The following is a 27,488-nucleotide window of genomic DNA, read 5'->3' as shown; positions in this document are numbered from 1 at the left end:
ATGACAACATTTTTATAGTGATGTTGGAAAGGAAACGGAGGACTAGCCATTGACTGTGATGCTTCAATAGAATCTGTCAATGATGCTCAAGATTAACCTTGGTCAATTGATCGATTGTTTCAGTGATCTTCTTGCAGTGTTCCTGCCACGTCATTGACAACACTTTGGCATTGGTAAAGCTACCTTTTGTTAGTGTGAAAATTCCTAGAAGGTGTGCCAAAAATACTTCACTTAAGTCACTAGGTGACAAGTGACCGTAACAACAAGTTGATCGTTGTTGTTGTCTTAGATCTGAAAGACAAATAGAAAACCTGCAGTAAAAAAAGATATAACCTAAAACAAAAAGAAACAATATAAAGAATCCAATATAATAATGCAATTGGAAAGATAATTTTAAATGAATTAATCTTTTATTGATAACGCTCGGTGAAGGAGATCTACAGATAGGCCTGTAAGTCCCCCTCCGTGGGATAGGTCCTTTGATATCCTTGAATCTTTAGAAATTGACCTTCTCTCTTAATGTGAAAAACCCCAAAAAAATTGAACTCAAAGTGGGAGCTCAAGAAAAATGATGATAATGTTGACGATGATTATGATCATGATGTAGAATGAATGAAAAACCCTCCTTTATATAGAAAAGTATGGAGTTAATCTTGAAAATGGAAAATAGTAAAATATTATTAACCGAATTCAGATCTAACTATTTGGAATACTTTATTATATTTATTGGAGAGGGGAAATGAATTTAGAATGGTTAAATACCTTTATTTAGACATACTTAACAAATAAAATGATTTATTAGTTATTTCGCGAGAAACAAAAATGGTGTGAAATCAAAATAATTATTAAATAGTAATTTAATAATTATTATAATAAAAAAATAAGGAAATTCAAATAAATAATGATTTATTTAAATATTCCTAAGGCATTTAGTCAAATGGGACAAGGAATAATTATCAAATAATGATTTAATAATCATTCCTAGAGAAAATTAAATAAATAATTATTTGTCTAATTATTCTCATGGGGTTTTTTGATTTAAATAAAAACTAATTTAATAAAGGTGGTTTACTATATTATTTTCCACAATGAAAGTGATTTTACTATGGTAAAATTAAATCTACATGGTGTATTTCGATTCACCTAGTTAGAAATGGCTAGGAGATCATTTTTTGGTGATAACAAATTGCCCCCACACGTATGAATGTTAGGAGAAAATTGTATGACAGAAATATGTTGTAAATTATAATTCCGCGGATGCCAAAAGGGGAGTCACAGAGAGAGAGAGAGAGAGAGAGAGAGAGAGAGAGAGAGATCTAAACCAAGTCAAGATTGGACAAATAATGGAGGGGACGAGTCATACAATACTAATAGATGTCTCCTTTTATGTGGTATTACATGATCTCAAATGAGGTGGGGGAGGCATAACTATACCCGTCGAGATAATTGAGTACAAAGAATAATGGTGAGCCCAACAATGTGGGATTGAGCTACAAAGTACATGATATGTGATACATGATACACTAGAATCAATGGGCCAATACAATGGATCCAATGTACATAATGCACCTGAAAAAACATAGGCCAAGACTAAATACAATAATATTTGATTACATGAGATATAATTCCCCTCAAATTGACATGGGGAGGGGGGATCACAACCAAGGAAGCCCTATTGAATAGGAAAGTCATCTGAAGATCTGAATGGATCATCTAGAGGAGACATGCATGATGTGGGTGCTGCAAGTGGCAAAAAACGAACCCATCAAATCTTCAAAATTGCGTCGAAGGCTAGATCAACATCTGTTGTCATCCGGGCATGTGGGGGACTACCGGAAGGGCCACCCCCTCATGAGGTCTAAAAAATTTCACACATACACAGGAATCACTGGGACAATCGTCTGGATCACCGAACCATCAAATGTATGAATCTCAATCATGCAAAAAGGAGATGATGTCGAGAACGTGAGAAACAACCAAGTTAAAGGGAAATAACGAGTCCCTTTTCTTGATCTGAGGCACTGAATAAGGATGGAATTTGGAACCAAGGTAAATCGCCCTCTAGACTACTCTGCTCGAAAAAATGTGTTGAGGTCGAAAGAAGAGAGCACACCAAAGTTAAGGAAATGGCGAAGCCTCAACAAAGGCACGAGGGAATATAGTAGAGTGACTGATTGGATAACACTAGGGATAATGATGGAAGGAAACAAAATGGATGGCGGACTAATGACTTCTCTTGTGAGAGCATAATAAAAAGTGTTTGACCTGGCAGCGATTGACTCAATTCCGAAGGGGATGGTTGATGACTCAAATGAGGGTTTGCAAAGATGGAGCATAAGGTCTAGAGGTCAAATATGAATAAAATGGAAGAAGTTCGGCATGTCGACAAATGAAACATTGTAACGAGACTCAATGGGGACTCGGAATAGACTCCATAGCTACAAGGGTGAAAGATGTCAGATGTTTTGAACAAGGGTGAATCCATGATGCCGCCATGTGGAGGAGACCTGGTGGGGACCATAAAAACATGAGTAAATGATGGTTACTCATGACAAAATCAATATGTGAGTCAACCAGTTCAAAGGTGAAGTGGTACCAAAGTAAGAGTGTCTCAAATGTAGTGATTCGGTTTTAAGAGGCAATAAAGTGAGAAAAAAATGCCTTCCAGGTGAAGTTTGAAATTACCAAAAGAAATGAAGACCCATTATAGAAATCGGTGAGGGATTTCTAATGTTGCTAATGGTTCATTGAACAGATCTACGGTTTGGTCACAATGGGCAACAGAAAAAACTAGTGTTTTTCCTAGAAAAGAGATTTTTGCCTCCAAATCAAATTCGTTTGCATACTGAGCTATGGAGAATTTGGAGAGGATGAGACGAACCTAAATCTTGTGGATATCATAGTGGACAAACTAACCACCAGAATCAGGATCTGTGACTTTGAGGGAAATGACCTCACTTGTTTAAAAATGGGCTTAATGCTTCTTGAAAATATGGTTCTTGGTGAAGAATCAAGGTAATGAAAGGAATATAGAAATGAGTACTAGAGAAGGTATAGAATCATCCCCACCAACCAAGTCAAACATGGGGACTAGGTGGTAAGTGTGGCATCACATAGGGTAGATTGTTTGAATGTGTGGTATCAATGATCTATGATATGTGATGTGAATATGGCTCACCTGAGAGGTCAGTAGAACAAACTATCCAAGGAATGAAAGGATAATTGACCATAACTAGATCATTGGAGTCTAGGCTAAGACTTATGTTGATCAAGTGAGAATGTGGTTAAGGGGGGAACCATCATGCCCCCAAACATGGAATACTGCCCCCTACCATATGTGATGGAGGGGACTGATTTGGCATGCAAAGGTGGGAATGATGCCCCCTAGTAGGAGGAGTTTGTGCAGTGCCACTATGTTCCAAGTGTTTGAGTACGTGATTCAAGCATCTCAGTCTAGCTGGCAAAATATCCTCCAGAGGATGATGAGGAAATGTAGGGGCATATGTTCCCCCTAGTCATGCTATGGGCATACCGAATGTATTTAGAGTGGTGGATTCCAAACATATTTTGATGAAGTGGTTCGCCATTTTTTTATGGATGTCTTCTTATGGGAAGAGAAAATAGATATCATTAGAGAAAGGGAATGGTGGATTACGAATCTCGTTAGGTACTACATATGTGAATCAAATGGACTAAATTTTTGGGTTCGCATACATGGTGTCACTATGCCAAAGAGTGGCTTGAGATATAATGAACTGATGCTCACCTACAAAACATGGTGGTTGAACATCAACAATGTCTAGGGTTGTTGATGTAAGATGGAGGAATGATTAAATGAATCATCCCTAGAGTGATCTGAAGTGATATGAGACTCTATAGGTTCTTCTAAATGGGGAACAATGATGGTACTAGTGTTGAGACGACCAGATTCACTAGGAGGGTTGGTGAGAATCTCTTCTTCTAGACTCTCAGAAATGAATGCCCCCTCACCCAAACATTGTGTGGCAATGTAATGTCCACAAGGTGTATGTGGTTCAAATTCATCGGTTCGAATTAAGGGGTTATTAAACCAATCGACCTCACTATGGATGAAGTCTTTGGACTCCACAACATATTGGTCATGGGATTGTTGCAAAAGGAAGTACGCACAATGGTGCATATCATCCAAAGGATAATCAGTGATGGTCATAACTTCCATGATGTCTTCACTAGAATGGAATATGGGCATACTGGAGGAAGAAAGACCACATGATGGCGAATAGCTACTTGAATCCTCTTCATGAGAGACAAGGTTCACATACACATTGTCAAAATCTCGAAACATATGACTAGTAGATGAAATATCTACCAATGTTGAGACTAATGTTATTGATGAGGAAGGTTCAACAGAAGCTCAAAAATAAATGTCTAGGGAGTTTCCAGGTAATGATCTCATGAATGATGACAAGTAGAGAATAGGAGTAGAACTATATGTCATCTCGACATTAGGGGGAGGGATCAAAATGGGTGTTGTAGAGACCTCTTGTTCTGGTGTAGAAGTGGGACCAGAATCCACGAGTAAAGGAGAAGTAGACTCATTATGAGTGGCTTCTAATTCGTGAAGCACTTTAGGTGTATCACAAAAATATTTGAGACGAGGACAGTGGTGGGAAAAGTGGCCATTGTTATCACACAAAGTGCAAGGGTGTTTTTTGCGTAATGATCGAATCTTCTTCGCTTAAATAGGTAAGGTAACATGGACCTTAGGAATGTTTGAATCATGGAAGGTATTAGTTACCACATCCTTAACATGAGGGAGATCAGGATAGTTATTGGTGGCATGACCAAGAACATCACACAAAGTGCAAGGAGAAAGAGGCTTTGGTGGCTTAGAGGGAGCTAGAGTTTCTGGGGGAGCCTTATCTTGAGTTCCCTTATTTTAGGCTTTGTCCACTTTCCATATAATTTTGCAACGGGAGTAGGCTCCTATTGAGGTTGTTGAGGTACTGAAGCAAAGACAGTGGTAGGAACAACCGGTTGGACCGTGGTCAAAGAGGTGTAAGGTTTCAATTGATTAGGTGGAATGTTTGTTGGGGGATCAAAGTACTAGATCGAGATCCGTAAGGTAATATTGGGTAGACTCAACATAGCCATGATAGGTGTAGAAAAGACTCCAAGAGGTGGGAATAAAAAGGGTATCTGACCAAAAGGATAGTGGCCTAGAGGAACTACTCCACAATGGTTAAGGCTTAGAGGAACGGTTCTGGGAGGAAATGGATTAGGAGAGATACTAGGAGAAGGAAGTGATCCTTGAGGAGTTGTACCGATAAGTGGAGTTAATTCAGGAACAACAAGTCGTGAAGGTGCAACCTATTGTGAAGGAATAGTGGCCCATTTGTGGGTGGCCCACGATGCTTGGAGCATGAAAACACTCGATGAGCTAGGCTTAGAAGGATTAGGATGGGGGCCATAGTAGGCACCAAGTAAAGAGGAATCTTATAGACTCTTGGAGAAATAGATGAGACAATATTTTTTTCAACCACAGAAGAAATTTTGGTTTGAAGTGAAGTCTAGGTTTTTGGATCATAATACGTCAACTAATCAATTGTGACAATATTTCCATTTTGGGAAAAGCACATCTTACGATGAATCACAGATGTGACATCTAAAATGGCATAAGTATAGCTATGACCCAAAAGGATGTTATAGTTGAGGGCAGCATCAATGACTTCAATGTCAATACAGACGTTCTTGCCAGCAACTGTGACTGGGCAGTTGCATTATAAGCCAAGGGGATGTGAAGGATGACTATCCCATGCACACAAAGTGATGGTGGATGGGGATAGATTAGGGGAACCAATTTGTTTCCAAAAACTAGCGGCAATCACACAAGTGGATGCACCTTCATCATTCATACACCGCTGGACAATGGCATTTCGAATGGAGACTGGAATTTCGAAAGAAGCAGATGAAGGTAAGGGAGGGTTATCCAACATGTCAACATGAAAGACAATCATTTGATCATCTTGAGGATCCATAGTGCCTAGATAATTTATTACATCTTTTCATTGCGATGGGCATGTTTGGAGAACTTCTAGCATTGACATGGCAACATGAGAGTGCACCAAGTCATCTACTATGCTATATGTATAGGTGACTTTGGTAGAAGCAGCATTTCAGTGTTACAAACCTTTGGGGATCTTGGGTATGACCTCAACCTTAGGTTGAGGGATCTATAAGGTACTGTTGGGTGATGATAGATGCTCAATAGACCCTTTGGCTTGTGACTCAGTCGTAGACATAGCAGGTGGCTTGTCATATTGGCACGATTGAGTCTCAAGGTTAACTTGTTTGGTATTTACCCCATAAGAATTCATCATGAGAATATGATAATCACGTTGACTAGGTGGTTGAGCTAGTTGAGTTGATTGACCTTGTGTAGATTGAGAATCTTTGTATCCTTGTTGAGAAAAAGGATTGGTAAGCATGGTTGATTGGGATGAAGGAAAAGGAGGAGGAGGAATGGTGGGTTCTGATCCTTGAGAAGTGGTTTGAGTTTCCCATGCTTGTCATATCGGAGGTAAAATAGGAAACTCATGGGTATAATAACCATAGACTTCGTAATAAGAATGAGGTTTGTTCATACGAAGATTTTTGTTCTGGTTGGGCTGACCTTCCTGTTGCTAGGTTGCAGGATTAGGTTGAGTACCTTGAGGGGCATTGGGTGGAGGACCCTCGTTTCCTTGATTACCTTGCGGCTTCTAGTTCCTATTACCCTTCCCCTTGTTCCTTTTCTGGGGATTAGGGGGATTAGGTCCAATGTGAAGAGAATACACTTGTCCTTGTGGAGGAGGTGGCTGCTACGGTGGAGGGGGAGAAGGCATGGGGGGCTAAGGCGTTAGTGCCAAAGGGGTTGGAGCATTAGGTTGTGGATATAGATAATAGGGATATGGGGAAATATTGGTATAAGAAAGATGAGAAACAACTGGCCTTCACATCTATTGATGTGAAAGAGGATATGCATATGGCATGATATGACCTGGGTAAGGATTTCCCTAAGGAAAATTGCAGTAGGGATAATTGTACAAGGAATTGATACCTCCTTGGGGGTGACCATAACTCATATGAGGTGGAGCATATGAATGAGGGTGTGATAGAATTCCAACTATGCCATCAGTGGCATGAGATGCCCCTAGTGCATTAGTAGCACCAGGCTGAGGCAGATTGGGGATGACAGTGTAAACATAACCTGACTGGGCGTAAATCAGATCAAATTTGAGAGCTATTTGGATTTGTTCTTACTAACATTGAGAAAAGTGTGATGCGACATATTTTTCAATGGGGGACAACCAAAGATATAAGAAACCAATCCATATAGACTCGGCCTTCAAAGTTAGGAGCTCTACAAATTCTCCTCCTTCTATGTCGTTCCTGAACATGGTCGGAAAGGCGAGTTGTAGAAGTTTGGTGGAAAGAAGTCAAGAGTTCGGTACTGGTATCATAACAGAGAAGTAATTGGAAATATGAAAGAAAGGTTATAACGATATTCGCTAAAGTGGAATGGGTTTCCATGGGCTGGTCTACATACCACTTTGCAAGAGCCCAAGTGAGCATCCATTGGAGCAATCGAAGATGAATGGAATCTTCAGTAATGGAGTTGGATGAACAACATATATGAAGAAGTGAACATGATTAGTTGGATATTCTCGAGGATTAGCTTCAAACTTTGGGATGTCTGAAGGAAGTTTAGTGGGAATTGCTGACCATGTGGGATTGTGGAGAAGAGGATCATTGATAAGCTGGTTAAAATCTCAGAGAATTAAACCAAAAATCAAAGTAAGTAAGGGAGTAGGAGTGACCAAACCAGTTGAGGTTCCTCTAGTGGGGGCAACCTGGTTAGCACCTCGGTTACCGCCCTAGGTTCCTACACTTGTATTAGTGCCCGCATTGATGGTGATATTGGGTTGAGAAGACGCGAAATCAGAGGATGAATGAGATGAATCAGTAGAACAAGAATCATAATCAGGATGATGACTCGATGGAGGACTAGGAGGATGAACTCGAACTCGACAGGGAGGAGTAATATGGCCTAATGGGAACTGAAGGTGAAGCCCTCGAATTTGACATGAAAAACACCTTGGAGGCACTATGGTTTCTATACTAAAGAGAAATTATAGGAATAAGAGAGTGAAAAACAACAAGAAAACACCTATTGCATTGATGCCAAGTGTAAACTAACCATTTAATGATGTTACTCTAATACAAGCAGTCACATCCTATTGAAGAAAAAGACCTTTAGCCTATAGGTGATCTAAATCCTCAAACAATCCTAGATCTATTGTTTTATATGACCTTCCAAAGAACTTCTTACTTGATAGAATCTCATCCCCTCAAGTAGAGTTGTCCAGAGAAAGGTAGGGTAGAGGACAAATTTCTTCCCAAATCCAGTCCTATAAGGTATTTTCTGGAGATTGGTCACTACGATTACCTTCCTCACCGAGGTGTGGTCGAGTCTTGACCTTCTTGGTAGTTATCCACCACATGGAATTCCCTACCATAGGTTGGGTAGCCCCAAGAACAACTGATCGCATGATGACCTAGTCTAACCCCCTCTGAATCATGTTTTTGATGCACTTCAGCTTTAATCATGGGATGGTGAATTATTTTAAGCTCCCTAATATGTCAACTTCTATGTCTGATGAAAAGTGATCAATGGGTGTTATTCGAAGCCTATCCCACCAACCCTACACCTACACTACAAATATTGTTTGGCCATGATGCCCAAGTGGGGTTAATCTATGTGTGTTGATTTATTAAGGTGTAGTGTTTCAAGTCTTGGCTTGGCGGTGTTAACCAAACTCACATTTTCTTAAGGTGTGAGCGTGTGAGAATGATGTGTCAAGTAGATGAGTTAATTAACCATGTTTCATGATGCCATATGCTACTGAAAGTAAAATGTTGAAATATTGTAAATAAATATGAAAATGACAAAATAGATAAACAACCAATCAAGTACACAAAACCCCACCCACAAGGGCTACTAAGAAACTAAGAAAGAGAAGGCAAAACAAGCAAATCAAAGACACAAAGAAGATTCAAAAAGATCTAATGTGAAGGGAATGGGATCTAAAGGCTCTAACATTTTGTAAATGATGCACCAAACAACAAAAATTAGAAGTGAAAAATGCTGCAAAAGATAGGTCTGAAGCTCAAAGACCTAATATACTCAAGGAGATCCTAAGGGGAAAAAGGAAAACCCAGAATCTAAAGGGAGAAAAGGTAAAATAAACCTATCAAAAGGATCTTTAAAGTAATGGATTATATCTAAAAAACAATGGATGAAAATGTTGAAAACCCTAGATTCCTCACTCAACAAATCTCTTCCTATCAATGTGGAGGTGTACTCTAAACCCTATGGGGCTATTTCCTTCCTCAAAGAGACAAATCAAGTGGATACAGGGCTAAGGGAGACTGGAAAATAGAGATGAATAACCCAAACCAGTATGCAAACAACACTCAAGGAAAATCTGTAAAAAAAAAAAGTGAAACATTTCCGGAAAATTTCCAAAATGCAGGTACTGACCTGGAAATGAGGAAAACATGGTTTTTGAGCCAAAACATGCGCTCTACAACTCACTTATTGGACTGAAAAGTTCACTTTGTTCCTGGGAGTCTCGGTTGGAAAATCTTGCACAAATTTTGTTGTCCCATACTCGACTAGTACCTGTGACATGCAGAAAAGAAGAGAAACCCAACAAAATCCGAAAATTTGACAAAATAGGGTTTAACATTATAAATAGAAATTGAGAGAAAAAAAATTGAAGAAAACCTTAAAATTTTCTAAAACTTCAGTCACCCAAGAATGTTGTTATTAAACCAGTGGAGATGTCATTTGTTGGATGACAAATGTGTAACTAAAGACCTAGTGGAATCATCATTTGTTAGTGTGAAAATTCCTGGAAGGTGTACCAAAAATACTTCAATTAAGTCACTAGGTGACAAGTGACCCTAACAACAAGTTGATGCATGCTGTTTTCTTAGATTCGAAACACAAATAGAAAACCTGTACTAAAAGAAGGTATAACATAAAATAGAAAGTAGCAATATAAAGAATCCAATATAATAACCCAATTTGAAAGACAATTTTAAATGAATTTATCTTTTATTGATAACACCTGGTGAAGGAGATCTACATATTCATCTGTAACTCCCCCTTCGTGGGATGGGTCCTTTGATATATTTGACGCTTCAAAAAATTGATCTTCTCTCTCAATGTGAAAAAACCTAAACAAAAGTGAAGAACTCAAAATGGGAGCTCAAGAAAAATGATGATAATGTTGACAGTGATTATGATCATGGTGAAGAATGAATGAAAAACCCTCCTTTATATAGCCAAGTACGAAATTTATCTTGAAAATGGAGAATAATAAAATATTATGAACCAAATTCAGATCTATCTACTTGGAATACTTTATTATATTTATTGGAGAGGGAAAGGAATTTAAAATGGTTAAATACCTTTATTTAGAAACAATTAACAAATAAAAGTGTGACATCAAATCAATTATTAAATAGTGATTTAATTATTATTCTAATAACATAAATAAGGAAATTAAAATAAATAATGATTTATTTAAATATTCCCAAGGGATTTAGTCAAATGGGACAAGGAATAATTATTAAATAATGATTTAATAATCATTCCTAGAGAAAATTAAATAAATATTTATTTATCTAATTACTCTCATGGGGTTTTTTTATTTAAATCAGAAATAATTTAATAAAAGTGGTTTACTAAATTATTTTCCACCGTGAAAGTTATTTTACTATGGTAAAATTAATTCTACGTGGTGTATTTTGATCCACTTAGTTAGAGATGGATAGGTGATCATTTTTTGGTGATAACACCTTCGGGACAACTCAGAATGAGATTAGATTGTAGTAAATTATCATTAACAGATTTGATAATATAACTAGCAAGTTTCCAGACTTAATTTACGGATGCTTTAGCCTGTTTCATTTGGATCTCCCATTCCATGAAAATAATGATTTCCTGAGCTTCATCAATCTTTGATAGATTAACATGTCTACCTTCTTCACTTTCTTACGAGTTGAGGAAACCTGTGAGCTTCTCATTCATTTCTTACACAATTGATCAACAAGAGAATCAACACCCTTACACTAACCTTGAATTAACATTAATTTATTGTAGAAGACCCTTTGTTGATGTCCGAGAAGAGCATTCAACTCCTTGGCTTCCTTCTTAAATTCTGTTAGTTTAGGACTAAGGTGCATTTCTTCAATTTTCTTCTACATTTCATAGATTTGATCATTTTTTATCTGCAAATCATTATCATATTGCACCTTTATTGAGTAAAACCTTTGTTGTAAGTTTGTCAATTTTGACTGCCATTGGTCATTGATCCTGTTCTTCTCATAAACAAGATTCTTCTCCAACAGGAGGATTTTTTCTTCTTTCTCCTTTAGAACTCTTTGAACTTTTGTGGCCTTATCAATATTTGTTGAGGCATAAGCACCTATGAACTGAGTTGGGCTCCCTAACTCCTCTATTGGTTCCTCAATATATACCTTCCATAAAAATTCACAAGGGGAGATATATTTAGGTAATAATGTATGTGATTGATCTACCTTTATTTTCTTTCTTCCTCTTTTTACTATAGCCTTCTGTTGAGGACTGTAGAAAATATCCAAAGGAGGAATCTCTTTAGTATTCAAATCAATTTTAGAGGTAGCAAATGCAATAATAATTTAAAAATATTTCTCATCTTGAGCCTAAGATTTATTAATAGCCTTCTTTTCTTTAGAATTATTAGGAGTATCCTAAGGATTACTTTGTTGTGAAGCTTTTACACTCTGAGGGTCATCATTTTTTGAATTTAGAGTTTGACTAAACTCTTCCCAAATTTCATCCAATTAGGATCCAAATACAATTCCTTCTTCTTGGGATGTTGAGGAAACCACACCACCCTTTGTTTGAGGAGGTATTGCTAACTGTGATGAACTGACAATATGAACATTAGCAGTTAAAGCCTTTTCCTGAGTTAGCTGTAATAAACCCAAAGGAAGGATGGATATTCTAGAATTTTAGTATTTTGAAAATTGAGCCTTCTCCTATAGGGAAAATTGTTATTCTAATCTCTTTAATTCCTGCGCATAAGAAGAGGACTACTAGAAAAAAGTCATCCAACCTATTAGATTCATGAAAACAATTCCTAAGGTTTTGGGAAGCAGTGAACTTTTTAACTACAGAAACATGATTGTATTTCCTGTTGGGAATAGTAGGTAGGTCGAGGGCCTAAATAACCTAAATTTCCTTCTCTTCATGCTTATAATTTTCTAAGGAAAATATACCAAACTTAGAAGGAAAAGATGACCACATCCTTTTATTTGGACCTTTCAATGTTTTAGAAAATTCCATAAGCTATCATTTGATAGGTTATTTCTCTTCTTAGAATCTTATATTGTATGTATAAAGGTAGGACATGAGGATTAGTTAAATTTTCATAATTCTAATATAATTAAATAGCTCCTCTCCAAACCAGTTCCCAATGTTTTGAAGACCATCTTCATCTTCCTGTGACATCCGAGGTAGATTTGATCCAAAAATAACTTCATAAACTAGAATTATCACTCCATGGAAAATGCAATAGAAATTTTTTAAGTACTTAGACTCCCATAGGAAATAATGGTAGATATGAATGGGTTTGGGTTCCTGGATAGTCCATTTCCATCCCATAGCTGTGAAATCCATTGAAAAGAAAAGAGCGTTCATAATTTATGCAGACATATAGAAATGAAGAATCTTATTTTCGGAGATATTTCTGCCTTTCCTAAATTCCAAGATATGAGTAACCATCCTATCATAGAGCATGGTCACCCAACTAAAAATGAAACCCTCAACTTCACCATCAATTAAAGGAATCCAATCATCAAGAAATTTTGACATGTTAGGTTGCCCATACAACAAACATATCATCTATGCAACTTAGTAAAATCGAGGAGAAAGGGAATAAATTGAGTATTCACATGACTCCTCGGCTTTATGCTTATTAGGGCCTTTGCGCCACTGACTAATATGTTCTAATGGGTGTCCATTTTGCTTCATAAATGCTTCAGGATATTGCTTATTGCATACATATTGTGGATTTGGTAGATTATACTTTTTAGCAAACCTTTGCTATGGAAAGATACTAGGATTGTTCCCTTTGACATCTTTATGTGTCATCCTGAAATATCCAAGTTCTCTATAACCTAGTGAACCATATATGTGTAGGGAACAAATTTGGGTCTCACGGAAATTATATGAAGGAATGAATTAGCAGCATCCCTTATTGTATGCTCAAAGATGGGAATTGAGTCATATTCAATAGTTGTTCTTTTTGTGACTTCAGGCCCTTCATCCTCAAAATATTAGTAAATGAACTCTCGAGAGGAAAATCCATAATCGTTGGTACAAACAGTGTTGGAAAATAACCTCGCTCCTGGACTCTTCTCATCAGTATGTTCAACAAATGGGCCGGAAGGTTGCTGTGGCAGATCATTTTTCTTGGGTTTCTCTCCTTTATTCGTTTCTTCGTGATGATGAGAATCAAAGCTTGCATGTAATGGAGATACAAAATAAATCATTCAAAGACACTTACTTAGCTAGAAATTCATGCTGATAGAAAAATAAGCTCTACAATGAAAATCCCTTTTAGAAATTTTTTTATGAGACTAAAGTGAATTAAATGTAATTTTCTTTGTTTTCAAGACTTATTAAAATCCATTTAAATCCACTAAGTACACTAACAAGATGCCATGTGAAAGGGTCGATGTCAGTTTTGATAGTTTAAAATAGAGTTGCAATATTTCAAATATCTAAAGTGAGAGGCTCCTGATAATACAAAGGCTATAAAGAGATATCTCGAAAACATTCTCAAAGTAAGTGTCCCACTGAGAAATATGAAAAGTTTACCGGTAGGATTTTTTTAATAAGACTTAAAAAATAATGTTTCTAGAATGTGGAACCCTAATATAGAATTACCTGGAGTCGAATATTACAGACGTAAAAAAGTATTGGGTGTTATGATTTTGGAAGTACCACTTTTTGTAACATTATTTTTAAAGAGATTCGAATGATAGAGGTTCCAATAAGATTATTATCAAAACTTGACAGAATTTCAGAGTAGTGTGTTTTCGGAGGTGTAATAAATATGCAATTCCAAAATTAAATATTTAAATCAAAAAGTTTTCAGGGGTTGTAATTTCAGGAATGTAACTAAATTATACTTTACGATATTAAGAGCTTCGAAATGGAAAGTATTCAAACATTAAGAAATGCATCGAGAGGTTGGACTTCTGGGATGAGAATTTTCATGATGTTTATTAATAAAACTTGGAAATGGAGAAGAGTCGATAATGAATGATTTTCAATACAAAGGTAACTTTGGGGAGTGGGCCCATCAGAATTCCATTATTTTGTAACTTTTATGAAATACAACTTCCATAAGATTTGTTACAAAAATGGAAAAGACCTTAAGTTTTATAAAAGTTTTGTTTTAAAAGGTACTCATAACAAATTTCCTTATTGTACTTTATTAAATAACACAAATTATTTTAATTGAGAAACTAAGGATACTAGAAAAAGGATCCCCATTATTTATTAGGAAATAACTAAAACTGGGGATTGTTGTTATACTACAACAATTTGTGATACACTAGGAAAAACATATATCTCTGTTAAATAAATGAAATTTAAAGAAATAAAGGATAAAATTTGAAGATAGTATAATGTTGAAAAACATATTTTTGATAAAAATTTCTCTGAATAAAATAAAATTCTTTACTTGCAAACTTCATAACATGTTATTTATTAAAGAAACTATTTATCTTTAACAGTCAATTTATATTATCAATTGTAATGATGAAATAAAGAACTATTGAAAGTTTTGCATTAAGAGAGACTCTTTAGTTACTAGTAGTGCCACTACTGCCAACAATGGTCCATAGCCTCGACAGGGTTACCGTTTAACCAAGAAATACCAGTATCCCATCCACTAGAATATATTTTAGAGCTATTTAATTTACATTTTGATTTTTTTCTTTTTCTTGAAAGCCCTTGCCCTGGTTTAGTAGCCAGATGTTGATAATTCCATTTACAGGTTGTAATGATATTGAACAAGCTATCTGGTAATGAGACCTTTATCCTGTCTTGGTGACTAGATGTGATAATGTCAATAACATTAGTTCCCCGTGATCATGGTAAGCTGGCTCTTAAAGAGACCCCTTTTCTTTCAAGTTAAATATTTTTTAATTACACTCTAAAAGTATTTGATTAGTAGATGTGGAGGTAACTCTTCTCCTTAAGAGTTGTGGATGAAAATTAAAGTTATAAAGTGCTAAAACCTTTTATAGTCTTTATTTATTTCAATAATTGTTCCAGAATATGACTAGTCATAAGAAAAAATTGTCTTTTAGTGATTCAAGCTATAAATAGTTCACAAAAGAATGGAAATAAAATGAGAGATTTCAATATCTATGAATTTTTTGTCATCAACACAATAATCATTTTCTTAAGGATTTTCCTTTTTACATATGAATTTCATGAAAATGAACATAGAATCTACAACATCCCAAGTACATAGCTAAGAAAGTAACATACAACAAAATTATCCTAAAGACACATCGATAATTACATATGATTATTTACAACAAGGCATGAGTTTTCAAGAAAAACATTTCTTAGAATTATCCCATTTATGGGAAGAGATTCTTTCCTACCGTGTAAATCTTGTAGAATAAAAGTAGATGAGGCAGTTTTTTGACTATATGAAATATTCCAAGCAAAGTTTCAGAAACTTTGTATGTTTACCATTTTCTTCTTGGGATTTATCCCATTTTAGAACCAAATCTCCATTCCCAACTGAACTTGCATCAAATCATTATTTAATAATGTTTTTGTGTTTGGCAAGAATCTATTTTGCCTTATCCATCCCTTCTTCTAATTTAAATACATGAGACAATCTTAATTGGAGAAAAGAGTAGGGTTGTTCTTCAATTGACTACACCAGGGCTAATGAAGGTAAAGCTACATTAGGAGGAAACACAACTTCTTTTCCATAAACTAGATAATAAGGTGAAATCGTTAAGGAAGCTTTGTGAGTAATTATGTATGCCCATAGAGAAAAAATTAAATTTTTATGACAATTATTTTGATTTTCATATATAGTTCGCTTTATAATTCTCAAGAGGTTTTTGTTAGTGGATTATGCTAATCCATTCCCTCGGGGATAATAATTTGTAGCATATTTAACTTTGAAAACCCTCTTTAGTGAAAAATTAGTAATTACATTACCATAAAAATATGAAAAATTATCAAACATTAGAGCATTAGGAAGGCCAAACCTGGTGATAATGTGTTGATCAATGAAATCAATAACAATTTCATAATTGGCCACCTTTAACGGTACTGCCTCCACCCACTTAGTGAAATAATCAATATCAGTGAGAATACATTTATGTTACTTAGAAGAATGTGGAACAATCTCACCTATGATATCCAACCCCCGTTGTTCAAAGGGTTGTTCAATATTCATGGGTTGTAGATGCAAGGCTGCTTTCTTTTCTCTCCTTGAAAATTTTACATTTTCTCACATAAGAATGTGTATATTTGAACAAAGTTAGCCAATAGTATCCAGCGTGAAGTATTTTTTGGGAAGTAGTATCCCCACTTTAATGCCCACGTGATGGTACATCATGTAGTTCTTGCAACACCTTTTCATCTTCGGGCTTTTCTAAACACCTAAGAATGACATAATCATAATTTTTCCTGAATAAAACATCATTAACAAGTTGATATTAGTTTCCTTTCTATCTCATTGCTCTTTTCATTTTGAAATCTACCTCAACTAGTGCATAGCCATTTTTTAAATAGAAAATCAAATCAAAATATTGAGATTCAGTATCAATGGGACATACCTTTGAAACCTGAATGCTTTTACCTGAATCAACTTTTGATGTATTGTCAGATGCACCAATAACCAACCTATAAAAACCTTGACCTCTAAAAATCTTAGCTCATTTGATTTCAAGGTCATATTCCTGTAAAGATGTGACCTAGTTAGCTCTCTTTTATCCTAATTCCTTTTACATAAGTATTTTCCTAACTATTGGGAAAGACACAATCACTTTTGTGCGTGATTTTACGAGAAAAGGTCTGAATTTTTTTAATGATTTAAAGATCATGAAAGCATGTTTTTCCACTTCTGAATAATTTATTTTTTCTTCTTTTAATGTAGAACTATATAAAGAAATAGGAGATTCAACTTGTTCTTGATTTTGTTGAGTTAAAACTACCACGTAAGAATGATCAGAGGAAAAAGTATATAGGACAAATTCCCTAGAATAATCATGAGATGACAATGAAGGAGCATCGATAATGTCTTTCTTAATTGATTCAAAATATGTATCTTAGCTTGTCCCCACTTATAAATTACTTTCTTTTTTATCATGTTTTGAAGTGGCATGACAATCTTTGAAAAATCAGGAACAAAATGTTTAACAAAATTGATTTTCCCAAGGAAATATTGCATCAATTTTGTATTATGAGGTATGGGAATTTCTGAGATGGCTTTGACTCTTTTCGGGTGTTTGGTGATTCCATAGTTTGAAAAATAAAACCCATGAATTTTTCTTCATTTAAAGCAAAGAATGATTTTTTAGGATTTAAAGATATTCCAAATTTCATGCACCTTTCAAAGATGTGCTTTAAATCATTAAGATGATTAATCCTTTTCTTTGAATAGATTGTAATATCATCTAAATAAACAATGAACGATTTATTAATCATACCTCTGAAAGCAATATTCATAGCTCTTTGGAATGTAGCTCGAACATTAATTAAACTAGAAGGAATTTTTTGATAAATGTAGGTTCCCCATTTGGTTCTAAATGTCATATTTAATCAATCTATAGGGTCTACAAGGATCTGGTTATAACCTGAAAAACCATCTAAAAAAGACATAAGCTCAGAGACTGCAACAGACTATAAGATTTGTTCCATCGAAGGGAGAGGAAAGTTTTCATTTTTTAGATGCTCTATTCAAAATCCTAAAATCAATATAAATTTAAATGTTTTCATTCTTCTTTCTAACATGGATGAGGTTTGACACCCACTTGGAATGTCTAACCGGAAAAATGATTTTGGCTTTAAGAAATTTATTCAGCTTGGTCTTAATTTGAGTTTCAAGATTAGGGTGGATTTTTCTAAGTTTTTGTTGAACTAGATTTACATCGAACAACATGGGTATGGTATGTTGGATGATAGAGGTGTCATATGTATTCAAGTCATTGTAACTCCAAGCAAAAATGTCCTTGTATCTCCTTAACAAATGTATGAAGGAAAGCCTTTCGTCAGGAGAAATTCCAAGTCCTAAGTTAATATTTTGAGGTTTTTCCTCGGACCCTAAATTAATAAGTTCAAACCTTAAAGTACTACTTTGGAATTTACAATTGGTTGATTTCTTGAATCTATCCTTTAATTCGTACAAATCATCTAACTTTACTACAAGTTTTGGTAATGAATTTTTATCAGAAGAATTATTAGGCTACCTATCATGTTCATGTTCGTCAATGATATGATCTGTATAAGAACCTTCATAAGTCAAAAAACGTAGAATATCATTATCATCATTAAACACTCACCAATTCATGATGCTATCAGGAATAGAAGGGTGAAAAATAAATTCTACTGAAAATCTATCTAGACTGAAGTCCTCAGGAGGTATGAGTTTTGAAGCTACACTAGCTAAGTGGTTTGCACTGGCATTTTGAATTCTAGGAATTGGAGTTATATTGAATGTCATAAAATGTGTAGTCAAATATTGAATTAAGTATTGGTAATTCTTAAGGTGATTATAAACATAATGGATTGCATTCCTTACCTATTTAATAATGATTTCGTAATCACTAAAAACTTTAAGATATCTGATATCTAGATTAATAACTTTTTGTGACTGTTATCTCAAAATCAGACCCTGATAGGCTGCTGGTCAGGTTGACTCTAAGTAACTATTTCAAACCTACTTTAGGCTGAGGCTTAGCCTCCTCAACCTGAGAGGGCTCTCTCTTGATGGATTAATGATTGTGAATAAAGATAAGATGGCTAACTCTTATAGAACAACTGTGGAAAATATGAATGGTGGGAACACATTAACCAACTATTCATTGGGCTTATGGAGTCAACAACACCTCAATATAACAATGAACACAACCTTACATGGAAGTCAGGGCATTCAGCATTTAAACATTCAGAACATAAACTCATATGGGACCACACAGTTTATAAATGTATACAGGAAGTCAGAGCACATTCAGTGAATTCTGAGTGATTATACATCCATACCACTGTAAGAATTAAGAAAAGGACAACATCACATATTCTGAACATAAAAAATCCTTCATGAATCCTGAGAAGTAAAGTCAAGCATGTATTACTGAAAATGAGTCTCACATCAGAGCACATTCAGTGAATTCTGAGTGATTATACATCCATACCAATAGGCCAAATACAAGCTTTTCCATAAAATTTCCCAACCCTGATTACATTGTTGTTTCAGCTATATATAGAGCTCTTATTCTAACTGATCGAGATTCCTCCTTAAACATTAAGGGAACTCGAAAACTACTTCTAATGACACCTATTAACCCTTTAACTAACTAATAAATACAACTGACTACTAATTGACAGCTCTAGAATCCTAAAACAATTAGGATTCTAATTCTTCATCATGCTGAATGTAGCATTTATTACAATTAGGATTTATTCCCTGACAAGTGGTCTCTTTTAGTTTGGCTGTGATGGATCTTCAAGGCTCCATGTTGGTCTTCAATGTCACACGTTTTCCATTGTCCTGAAACATAGGAAATTATCCCTGTTTTACTGGTCTTTGGTTTACCTCAAAATGTTCGAATCCAAAGAAGCATGTCCTTTATCCTTTAATTACCCAAAATAGAGCAGACTGCCACGTCCTTGATGTGTTGTCCACCATTTTCATGTACCTGTGTGATGACAAAACCTTTCAAAAAGATTTGCCGCTTTGTCAATCATGATTGATCAACTGAATTGTAACATGCAGCTACAGCAGTTTCGTAGCGCGCTACGAAACTGCTGTGTAATTTCAAAAGCACAGTCTTCTTCCCTGCCTCTAAAAATTCACTTCGCATAGTTGATGCTTTGGACAAGGTTATGGGAACAACCTGTAAAAGAGCTATTAGCCTCAACTTTTCTGCACAAAGTTTAACAACATTTACGGCTAGTGCAAGGGCAGCTGGTGAAGCTTTTTGCTTGTCTCTTCTCAAGCTATTCAGTAAAACAGATAACAGTTGTTGTGATATGTCTTCACTCTCATTCAAACCAAACTCATAATTGTTTGCATTGAAGCAGATACGTTTTCAGTGTGATTCTCACTAGCACTGGCAAGGAAATGTTGAAACATGTCAAGGATGAGATTATCACACTGAAGGTTCAGCATGACAACGCATGCCCTGACTTTTGCGACAGTTTCTAAAATTGTTACCCTCCTTCCAAATGTGGGACTATTCATTTGATCTAGTCCCTGAAGGCTTCCAATAATCAACTGAAATATTTCCCTCATTAAATCATCATTATATGGTGCTTCAGGTGCCGTTATTCTAGTGATTTCACTAATGCAAGTAACAACAATGAGCCTGACATCTTTGTCTTGGTGCCTTAGAAGCTCTGGCTTTACCAATGCACTTATGGATGGAATCACTGCATCCTGCATTATCTCAGAAGGTTACTGTTCCACCATAGATAAATAATCCTCCACTTTTTGAAATTCCTGAACTGTACTTGAAACATTTGGTAGAGGCAACTGAAGTGGTTGTTGACAAATATCATAAATAATCTCATGGTATTCATTTTGGAAATCACTCTGAGAATCTCCTTCCGCTGACATCTCTGTTGTCAGATACTTCTTCCTTATATAGTTTAACACCTTTTTGAAACCATTCAGATTTTGAAGCTCAGACAAAGATTGCCATTGACAGTGCGTATATGACTGTCCTTTCCACTTAATCAAGAACTCCATTTCACTCCAATCTAGCTCCCCATCCATTTTCATGTTCAAGACAACCAGCTCAGGCTGTTCTTTTTTTTGCTGGTCTGCTTTAGTCCATTCCAGAGTCTTTGTCAACATCAGGCAATTCTCGATGCCATTTGCTTTATGAACCATAGGACCTGCACCAAGAACCCACCGAGGAATAGACATGGCAAACACACCCTTGTTCTACATCCTGATTAAGAAATTGTCTTTGCGCATGATACGCATTATAACATCATGAGCTGAAAGATCTTTGACAACACAGAGTCACTGAATATTTTGAAATTGAACGGTCTTTTCCAACACAGATGACCAGGAGATAGTTTGCATTTCCCAATCTGTAATTTTGAGGCTGTTCTTATAAAAATCGCGGATCTCAAGTGTGTCTTTCAGCTGGGTGAAAAATCTCAGAAAACAGAATATCCAACACAATGAGAATATCCCTGAAAACTGAGCTCAAGATTGTTTACAAGGAATAATTTCAGGCTACTCCAAATTCGAAGAATAGAAGCAAAACCCACAAGAACATTTCCCCGATTGCTCTGATACTATTTTGAAACCCCTGATTGAACGACCAAAACCGCTAAGTAAAATACAACTGCAGACATGTGCCAGTACCAAGACACCTAACGACCTAATGATGAGGATAAGCGGTCGGATATGATAGACGAAGTGTATAGGATGACAATTGTTGATGGATTTTGATGGATATGACAGCTGTGAAAGAATGGCTATGGATTCGAACAAATCCCCAATTTCGGCGCAGCCAGTGCAAAATTTGAATTATGCGCTACGAAATCACCTCAAACATGTTGCGCTGCAAAACTGCTAAAAAGGATTTATGTGCTGCAAAACCACTTTAAAATGATTACAGGTGCTACGAAATCACCTAGACAATTTCGGTTTTGAAATGAGTTTGGACATATGATATCCATGTGAGATGTGAGACCAGTGGTGAATAAGGATGTAGTGGACTCCTAAGACTCAGACTCTAAGGCAAACAAAAACTCAAACCTAGACTAGCACCGAATTTTTACCATCAAACTAATGTGAGTGGTTTTGAAATTAGAATTCTTAAGTGATAACAGTGGCTCCACTTGGGATAGTGTGCTCATGTAGTACACTAAGAACTCGTAGGTCCAGTGCTTTTTTTTTTTTTTTTATAACAAACGGAAATTTGCTTGACAAACATCCCTTTCCAACTTCTTGGGCCCTCACCTCGGGCTTAAGCTTGATGATCACTGTAGGAGAAAGAAATCTATATCTACTGAAAAAGGCTCAGTCCACCTTGAGCTTATTTGCAATTTCCTACCTACCTACCCTATCAATTTCAAACTTCTTTCTGCTCAATCAATGTGAAATTTCCAATGTAGCCAATCATTTGTCTTATCTGATATTTGAGTTTTTTGACTGCATCGGAGTTCAGAGCCACAATGATATTGTGATGACCAGTGCCACTGAAATTGCCTCTGATCTTCATAGAAAAACTGAAACACTGGAGAGTAAAACTCTTCCATATATTTGGCTATAGGATCCCAGAATACATGATCAACTTGATGATTCTTGTAACTTTCTGGTTGTGAAAACTGATCTTCAACAACAGTGTACTCTTCCTCAATCGTGAAAGAGAAAGGAAGCAACACTCTCTCCTTATGTGCTATCATAAAAATATTTTGAAAAGAATGATCACAACCACGAAGACTATATGGTTGAATTTGACCTTGTAAACGTTCAATATCTTTCTCAATGTCTTTGGCAAATTCATCCAAAAATTTCATCTTATCCTCTGCCTTGCAGTCAAATGATTTTATATAAGAAGACAAGGACAAAGAAAAATTTTCAACTATTTCTTCATTAATATGATGATCATTCCACTGTTTGAAACCTTGAATTGAAGGAGAGTTTGCCACCGCATCTGATCTATCCATCCATTCCTCCAAAAACAGAAGCCAAAAGTCTTCAAATGACTTAATGGATTTGGTAGGAAAGCTTTCAATCCATTGTTTACATTTCCCTTGAAATGAATCATAGAACAACATAATGCAAACATCCTCATGTTTAACTCTAAGAAGCTCTGTAAACTCACAAAAATCTGATATATGCTTCAAAGTTAAACTCAAATCTTCTCCATTGAATTTTGGACCATTCCTTAGAAAATATGCATCCTTGGGAAAATAATTTGGGAAACCATGAATTCCTGAAAAATTTATGCATGCATACCTTGAAATAAGAATGGTAGCATCTGGGTCCTTCATAACTCCAGTGGAATCACCACGAATCTATGAATTTCGAATTTTTCAACAATGGAGTCGCCAAGGTAGATTTGCAGCCTCGAAAATTCTTCTGAGCTCCTGCTACCTTCAGAAGTTCAGCCTCTTGATTTCGGGAATGAATAATCTTCAGACTCCCGGCAGACGCACCAAAATGTTATCTCAAAATCAGACCCTGATAGGCTGCTGGTCAGGTTGACTCTAAGTAACTATTTCAAACCTACTTTAGGCTGAGGCTTAGCCTCCTCAACCTGAGAGGGCTCTCTCTTGATGGATTAATGATTGTGAATAAAGATAAGATGGCTAACTCTTATAGAACAACTGTGGAAAATATGAATGGTGGGAACACATTAACCAACTATCCATTGGGCTTATGGAGTCAACAACACCTCAATATAACAATGAACTCAACCTTACATGGAAGTCAGGGCATTCAGCATTTAAACATTCAGAACATAACTCATATGGGACCACACAGTTTATAAATGTATACCGGAAGTCAGAGCACATTCAGTGAATTCTGAGTGATTATACATCCATACCACTGTAAGAATTAAGAAAAGGACAACATCACATATTCTGAACATAAAAAATCCTTCATGAATCCTGAGAAGTAAAGTCAAGCATGTATTACTGAAAATGAGTCTCACACCAGAGCACATTCAGTGAGTTCTGAGTGATTATACATCCATACCAATAGGCCAAATACAAGCTTTTCCATAAAATTTCCCAACCCTGATTACATTGCTGTTTCAGCTATATATAGAGCTCTTCTTCTAACTGATTGAGATTCCTCCTTAAACATTAAGGGAACTCGAAAACTACTTCTAATGACACCTATTAACCCTTTAACTAACTAATAAATACAACTGACTACTAATTGACAACTCTAGAATCCTAAAACAATTAGGATTCTAATTCTTCATCATGCTGAATGTAGCATTTATTACAATCAGGATTTATTCCCTGACAAGTGGTCTCTTTTAGTTTGGCTGTGATGGATCTTCAAGGCTCCATGTTGGTCTTCAATGTCACACATTTTCCATTGTCCTGAAACATAGGAAATTATCCCTGTTTTACTGGTCTTTGGTTTACCTCAAAATGTTCGAATCCAAAGAAGCATGTCCTTTATCCTTTAATTACCCAAAATAGAGCAGACTGCCAACTCCTTGATGTGCTGTCCACCGTTTTCATGTACCTGTGTGATGACAAAACCTTTCAAAAAGATTTGCCGCTTTGTCAATCATGATTGATCAACTGAATTGTAACATGCAGCTACAGCAGTTTCGTAGCGCGCTACGAAACTGCTGTGTAATTTCAAAAGCACAGTCTTCTTCCCTGCCTCTAAAAATTCACTTCGCATATTTGATGCTTTGGACAAGGTTATGGGAACAACCTGTAAAAGAGCTATTAGCCTCAACTTTTCTGCACAAAGTTTAACAACATTTACGGCTAGTGCAAGGGCAGTTGGTGAAGCTTTTTGCTTGTCTCTTCTCAAGCTATTCAGTAAAACAGATAACAGTTGTTGTGATATGTCTTCACTCTCATTCAAACCAAACTCATAATTGTTTGCATTGAAGCAGATACGTTTTCAGTGTGATTCTCACTAGCACTGGCAAGGAAATGTTGAAACATGTCAAGGATGAGATTATCACACTGAAGGTTCAGCATGACAACGCATGCCCTGACTTTTGCGACAGTTTCTAAAATTGTTACCCTCCTTCCAAATGTGGGACTATTCATTTGATCTAGTCCCTGAAGGCTTCCAACAATCAACTGAAATATTTTCCTCATTAAATCATCATTATATGGTGCTTCAGGTGCCGTTATTCTAGTGATTTCACTAATGCAAGTAACAACAATGAGCCTGACATCTTTGTCTTGGTGCCTTAGAAGCTCTGGCTTTACCAACGCACTTATGGATGGAATCACTGCATCCTGCATTATCTCAGAAGGTTACTGTTCCACCATAGATAAATAGTCCTCCACTTTCTGAAATTCCTGAACTGTACTTGAAACATTTGGCAGAGGCAACTGAAGTGGTTGTTGACAAATATCATAAATAATCTCATGGTATTCCTTTTGGAAATCACTCTGAGAATCTCCTTCCGCTGACATCTCTGTTGTCAGATACTTCTTCCTTATATAGTTTAACACCTTTTTGAAACCATTCAGATTTTGAAGCTCAGACAAAGATTGCCATTGACAGTGCGTATATGACTATCCTTTCCACTTAATCAAGAACTCCATTTCACTCCAATCTAGCTCCCCATCCATTTTCATGTTCAAGACAACCAGCTCAGGCTGTTCTTTTTTTTGCTGGTCTGCTTTAGTCCATTCCAGAGTCTTTGTCAACATCAGGCAATTCTCGGTGCCATTTGCTTTATGAACCGTAGGACCTGCACCAAGAACCCACCGAGGAATAGACATGGCAAACACACCCTTGTTCTACATCCTGATTAAGAAATTGTCTTTGGGCATGATACGCATTATAACATCATGAGCTGAAAGATCTTTGACAACACAGAGTCGCTGAATATTTTGAAATTGAACGGTCTTTTCCAACACAGATGACCAGGAGATAGTTTGCATTTCCCAATCTGTAATTTTGAGGCTGTTCTTATAAAAATCGCGGATCTCAAGTGTGTCTTTCAGCTGGGTGAAAAATCTCAGAAAACAGAATATCCAGTACAATGAGAATATCCCTGAAAACTGAGCTCAAGATTGTTTACAAGGAATAATTTCAGACTGCTCCAAATTCGAAGAATAGAAGCAAAACCCACAAGAACATTTCCCCGATTGCTCTGATACTATTTTGAAAACCCTGATTGAACGACCAAAACCGCTAAGTAAAATACAACTGCAGACATGTGCCAGTACCAAGACACCTAACGACCTAATGATGAGGATAAGCGGTCGGATATGATAGACGAAGTGTATAGGCTGACAACTGTTGATGGATTTTGATGGATATGACAGCTGTGAAAGAATGGCTATGGATTCGAACAAATCCCCAATTTCGTAGCGCAGCCAATGCAAAATATGAATTATGCGCTACGAAATCACCTCAAACATGTTGCGCTGCGAAACTGCTAAAAAGGATTTATGTGCTGCAAAACCACTTTAAAATGATTACAGGCACTACAAAATCATCTAGACAATTTCGGTTTTGAAATGAGTTTGGACATATGATATCCATGTGAGATGTGAGACCAGTGGTGAATAAGGATGTAGTGGACTCCTAAGACTCAGACTCTAAGGCAAACAAAAACTCAAACCTAGACTAGCACCGAATTTTTACCATCAAACTAATGTGAGTGGTTTTGAAATTAGAATTCTTAAGTGATAACAGTGACCATTAGACGAGAAGTTCATATTCAGCTACATTATTAGTGCAATAAAACTATAACCTACAGGAAAGCATCATTTTATCTCCATTTGGATTAACTAGAATACAACCAGCTCCTGCACCATCACTCGATTTTGATTTGTCAAAATAAAGTGTCCAAAATGAATCATCAAACTTATTTACAAACTTTTCTACAATATTAATACATTTGGATGAATTTGTTTGTGAAACAATTTCTATTTGTGATGAAACAAAATCAATAAGAAAAGGATAACTTTGGGTAGTGTTGAAAGCTCAAAATTACCATTCAACATTTTAAGGGAGACCACCCAGCTGGGAACTTAAAGAAACTAATTTTCCATTTTGGAATGGTGGTTCCAACTGGTTAAACTAGTTCTAGTTACCTTCTCTCTATATCTTTGTTGGCCTAAAATTATGCCTTTAACTTTCCAACAAAGAAATAGAAATCGGATTAGCCTTCCTGCTGTGCATAGACAAGGAAGCAAGTCCTTAAGCTTATTTAAGGCTCAGGCAAACCACAACTATGGTTTTTCCTCTTTTATAAGAGGAATTCTAGAAATAAATAATTAAATCTAAATGCAACTTTATTCTCTAATGAAAACAAAAAGAAAAAATATCCTAAACCTATCTCGATTAAGAAGATGTAGATCTAACCCAACCGAGAGAAAGATATTTATAGAATTGGGATTTTAACATGTTTGGTTTATAATGAATATTTGCCTACTGAAATAGTTCTACTAGCTGATA

The 27,488-nt window shown here is 36.0% G+C and overlaps 2 pseudogenes; both read right to left on the bottom strand.

Annotated features, from left to right (window-relative positions):
- Window positions 1-20,387: 20,387 nt before the first annotated feature.
- Window positions 20,388-20,783, bottom strand: LOC149239324 (sister chromatid cohesion protein PDS5 homolog C pseudogene; annotated as a pseudogene).
- A 4,136-nt stretch (window positions 20,784-24,919) lies between these two features.
- Window positions 24,920-25,315, bottom strand: LOC149239323 (sister chromatid cohesion protein PDS5 homolog C pseudogene; annotated as a pseudogene).
- Window positions 25,316-27,488: the final 2,173 nt, after the last annotated feature.

This window comes from Pinus tabuliformis, chromosome 8 (assembly GCF_031772625.1).
Source record: "Pinus tabuliformis cultivar Carrire ecotype Pingquan chromosome 8, CPIR1, whole genome shotgun sequence".
Lineage (NCBI taxonomy): Eukaryota > Viridiplantae > Streptophyta > Pinopsida > Pinales > Pinaceae > Pinus > Pinus tabuliformis.
Note: the sequence above shows the minus strand (reverse complement) of the source record. Positions and strands in the feature narration are given on the sequence as shown.